This window comes from Trachemys scripta, chromosome 2 (assembly GCF_013100865.1).
Source record: "Trachemys scripta elegans isolate TJP31775 chromosome 2, CAS_Tse_1.0, whole genome shotgun sequence".
NCBI classification, from domain to species: domain Eukaryota; kingdom Metazoa; phylum Chordata; order Testudines; family Emydidae; genus Trachemys; species Trachemys scripta.
The window spans coordinates 102,867,210-102,872,361 of NC_048299.1; the positions used below are offsets into that span (position 1 = coordinate 102,867,210).

At 42.2% G+C, this 5,152-nt stretch overlaps 1 long non-coding RNA gene across 1 annotated transcript in view; it reads right to left on the bottom strand.

Annotated features, from left to right (window-relative positions):
• The window catches only part of LOC117871570, a 25,961-nt gene extending 23,050 nt beyond the window's left edge, over positions 1-2,911 (bottom strand). Inside the window, exon 1 of the long non-coding RNA XR_004644284.1 lies at positions 2,786-2,911. This is a non-coding gene — a long non-coding RNA (uncharacterized LOC117871570). The remainder of the gene's footprint in view (positions 1-2,785) is intronic.
• Positions 2,912-5,152: the final 2,241 nt, after the last annotated feature.

The following is a 5,152-nucleotide window of genomic DNA, read 5'->3' on the forward strand; positions in this document are numbered from 1 at the left end:
GCTACCCCTCTGATCTTTTACTCAGGTTAGTCATGGTGGCATTTATTTAGTCCTCTGAATTTTATTTTTATTTGGGGTATACATTTAGTTTGAGCCTTTATTATGGTGTTTTTAAATAATTTCCATGCAGCTTGCAGGCATTTCACTCTTGTGACTGTTCCTTTCAATTTCCATTTAATTAGACTCCTAATGTTTTGTAACATTCTACCGTGTTGGGGTTGGTTTGGTTTTTTTTGTTTGTATTTTCCCCCCATACGAGGATGTTAAATCTAATTATATTACGGTCACTATTACCATGAGGTTAAGCTATATTCACCTTTTGGACCAGATCCTGTGTTCCACTTAGGACCCAATCAAGAATTGCCTCTCCCCTAGCTTATCTGAGAAGCAGTCATTAATGGTGTCTAGAAATGTTGTCTGTGCATCCTACCCTGAGGTGACATGGTCTCAGTCAATATGTGAAGAGCTGAAATCCCCCATTATTATTGGGTTTTCTGTTTTGGTAAACTTTTTAATCTCCCTGAGCATTTCACAGTCACCAACTCTATCCTGGTCAGGTGGTCAGTAGTATATTCCTACTGCTATACTTATATTGTTCAAGTATGAAATTTCTATCCATAGAGATTATATGATACAATTTGATTCAAGATTTTTACTACTTTTGATGCTATGCTTTCTTTCACATATAGTGCCACTCCCCCAGCAGCGCAACCTACTCTGTCTTTCCTATGTGTTTTGTACCCTGGAATTACTATTTCCCCTAGATTTTCATTGTTCCACCAAGTTTCTGTGATACCTATTATATCAATATCCTCATTTAGCACCAGGCACTCAAGTTCACCCATCTTAGTATTTAGATTTCAACCATTTGTACAAAATACTTATAAAATTTGTCACTATTTAGTTGTCTGCCTTCATGTTATATAATTGAATAGGACTCTTTTTCGCTTAGCTGTTTCTTTTCAGTTCCTATCTGAATTTTATCAACTTCTATTCTCTCCTCTGTACTAGGATACTGTACTAGAGCAGGGGTTGGCAACCTTCAGCACACGGCCCATCAGGGTACTTCGGTGGCAGGCCATGAGACATCTTGTTTACATTGACCGTCCGCAGGCACAGCCCCCCGCAGCTCCCAATGACTGTGGTTCATTGTTCCCGGCCAATGGGAGCTGCGGGAAGCAGCGGCCAGCATGTCTCTGTAGCCTGCGCCGCTTCCTGCAGCTCCCATTGGCTATGAATGGTGAACCCTGGCCACTGGGAGCTGCGGGGAGCTGTGCCTGCAGACGGTCAATGTAAACAAGATGTCTTGCAGCCTGCCAGCAGATCACCCTGATGGGCCGAGTGACAAAGGTTGCCAACCGCTGATATAGAGTATCCTCTGTAATAAATCCTCCTCTAAGGGTTGTTTCTGTCTGAACTGTGTATGCCTCTGCACCTGTGGGCTTTCCCCAGCTCTTTGTTTCAAAAACTCCTCTATGATCTTTTTAATTTTACATGCCAGTAGTCTGGTTCCTTTTTGGTTTAGGTGGAGCCCATCCTTCTTGTGTAGGCTCTTCCTTTCCCAAAAGGTTACACAGTTAATAATAAACCTCAATCCCTCCTCCCAGCACAATCATCTCATCCACGCACTGGGACTCTGGAATTCTTTCTGTCTAACTGGCCCTGCATGTGAAACTGGAAGCATTTCAGCTAATGTTACTATGGAAGTTCTGAACTTCACTCTAGTCTCCTACCTAGCAGCCTAAATTTGGCTTCCAGAACCCATCTTCTACCTTTCCCTATGTCATTGGTACCTACGTGTACCGTGACCACCAGCTCCTCCCCAGCAGTGCACATAAGTCTGTCTAGATGTCTCAAGAGTTCCGCAACCTTTGCACCAGACAGGCAAGTCACCATACGGTTCTCCTGACAATCACAAACCTAACTGTCTGTAGTTCTAATAAGTGAATTCCCCATTATTATTACTTGTCTCCTCCTAATAACTGGGGGAATCCTTAGTAAAAGAGGATATCATAACATCATCTGAGGGAGGGTCTCAACTATGGGATCATTTCCCTCTGCTCCAGCTTGATGTTCTCCTTCCCTGAAACTTTTTCTCCTCCACAACACAGAAGCTGTCAGACTGGGGATAGGACCACTCCACTGTGTCCTGGAAAGTCTCGTGTATGTACCTCTCTGTCTCCCTTAGCTCCTCCAATTCAGCCACTCTGGTCTCAAGAGCCTGTATTTGGTCCCTGAGGGCCATGAGTTGCTTGCACCGAATGCACAGAAGATTCCACCTGCCACTAATGCAGGTAATCACACATGCTGCATTTCGTGCCCTAAACTGGATAGCCCACACTCTGTTGTTGGACTTCTGCCTACATTATTTTTACTCTTGCACAGGATTTGTTTGTTTGTTCTTTGTTTTTTGGGTCAGAGGTTGCTGGCCTAAGTTTAGAGTATGTTTGTTAGGTGTATCTGGCTCTCAGTCTCCCTCTCAAAACAACCTTGCAAAACTCCCCTGTCTGCTGCTCCCGTTTGCTAGCTCCTCTGGTTGCTTAGGAGCTGGCTTTTTACACCCCTATAGTCCCGGTGTTAGCCCTGCCCCCTTGTCAAGAGATCTAAAGGGATCAGGGATCAAAGGATAGCAGGCTAGAGCCTGTTAGGAAGCTCTCAGCCTAGCCTAGCAGGCCTGCTTGGGTCAGCACACAGCCTCCAAAACAGACCCCACTATAAACTTCAATCAAGCAGGCACACGACAAACAGCAAGCAAGCGCTCAACAGACTGAGTCAGGAAACTCACCCCAAGGGTCACATAGTCACTCTTCCTTTACCTGAAGAACTCCATCGCAAAACTCCTGTTCACTGCTTTCACTGTTAAACATTATTTGTGTTTCACCCCAGAGACAGTGATCCTTGTGCTTCTATCCTGCAAGCTCTCGTGTTTGCTTAACTTTAAACACATGAGCAGTTCCGGAGATGTCAACAGGACTACTTAGGTAAATAAAATTATGCACATGCATAAGTGTTTGCAGAATAGGAGCCTAAGTTCATAACGCATTCCTTCATGAAAGGTACAATATAAATGTGACATGTTGCTCTTATTTTATTATTATTATTCAGAGCAGGAGCAGACAAACTCTAATGGAACAAAGATCTTTTCCATGCAAATGTTCCAAGTGATAATACATAAGAAGAGCCTCTTCTCTCCAAACTAGGCTGAATGATGTTTTTCAATTTGTTTTCCAGGAAGCAACACTAGTCGGTGTTTAATATTCCTAATTTAGTAAACGCATTCATTTTCCTTAGAGTACAACCAGAGGTCACAGCCTACATCTATTTTACTTTCAGATTGCCTTGTCTGCTTCACCAGTTGAATATTATCACAGATAAATAATACTTTTCTAATAACTTTATAGCTGTGTGCAACAGGAGGAGGCCACCTGTATTTTCTTCATGTAGGTTTTAGCCTTCCTCTAAAATATTGGTATAATCCATGTCTAAAATGAGCTATTCAAATTGTATACAAACCATATTGCTTCCTTACACTGCCATTTGATAATTAGAATGGCAAAGCCAAAAAAAGAGATAACACTGCATTATTTGGCACTAACCATACTTTACAATGTAACTAAGAAGAAATTGTATTTCTAAACTTTTTATTGCATTACATTGTCTCACACACTGCTGTAACTTCTGTGCTATAACAAAAATGCGTAATAACCTGGAATTCAGTAACTGTACAGTGGACATGTGAAATCTACTGATGGCCACAGAAGGACCAGAAGTCCTGACATCATGGATTCATTCTGATGAGTCTAAGAAATCCCATGGCTCTCTAGCTTTCAGACTGAGAATTGCATCCAGTGCTGCACTGTGTCACCACACAGGATCCACCTCAGATTTTATCTAGATGAAGCGATCAGAGGAGATTGCTGACTGCACTGCATAGTGATTCCAAGGGAATGGATACTTTAGAAGAACATTTGTTTGCATATTGACCTGGGGGAGTTTTGTTCTTCTTTCTGGAATACTGTATCTACAAAACTCATATTTGCATTCCCGGCAATATATTGATTCTTAATTCTGCAACAGCCTGGCTCTAATCAGTTTTGTCAGACAGTAGATTCTACAGGTGGATATGACAGCTCTCATCAGACTATTGCAATTCACCATCAGTTCACGAAAACAAGGCAGGATTGCAGCTTTGGACAGTGAGCTTTTGCAGCAGGGATGGGGTTATTGAGTGATAACTGATTCTCCCAACCCTGCAGGAGTTTGGAGACAGGAGTAGGACTTTCACAATGAGTCAAGCATCATCCCACCTTCCACATACAAGGGAGGTCTTCTTAGCATAGGCACAATGTACCTCAAGTGTCACATACCAGGATTCGTCCCTGAATTTGGTCCCCTGACTGGATCATGAGCTTCACTAGCCCAGGCCGGGTAGTGATAGGGAGTGGAGCGTGCCAGACCATTATTGGAATATAAAGGTTACAACCTTTCTTCTGGCAAACCCAGCTGTTCAGTCAAAGTCTCTCTTCTCCAGACCTAAAGGATTGTGTCTGTCCCTGGACAAAGTTTGCCAGTTCTTGTTCCATTCACCTTTAATCAAAGAATTGTCTTTCTCCTGTCCTGGGAAATGATGAACAATGTTAAGTAGTTCAGAAATATGTATCAGTGGTTACACATTCTCTGAGTATTATTTATTAATAACTGTTTGCCATATAAGACAAAAACAATGCAGACAGTTTCTGCCCCAAAGTCTTACAGTCTAAACAAGGCAATCACAGAGTAGACAGGACCCTTGAGAAATCCGGAATGGGAGGTCATAACAAGGAGATATATCATTGTTTTTGTTTTACTTTTTAAAATATATATTATTTGAGTGATTCACTTCTTGTAAGAGACACAGAACTGTCTTAAATAGGGAGTTATGTAAAGAATAGAGTGGATTGGCGGAGTGATATAGGAAGGTTGTTGGGGATAGTGTAGAAGAAGGCTCTATGATATTCAAAGCTTAAGTCCTGATTTAGAAAGTTACTTGAGCACATGCCTAACATTAAGCACACTAGCACTTGTATTGACTTCAACAGGTGTACCATCATGCCTAAAGTTAAGCACCTGCTTGAGTATTTGCAGGGTGGGGGCCTAAGTCAGGAGTTCACTG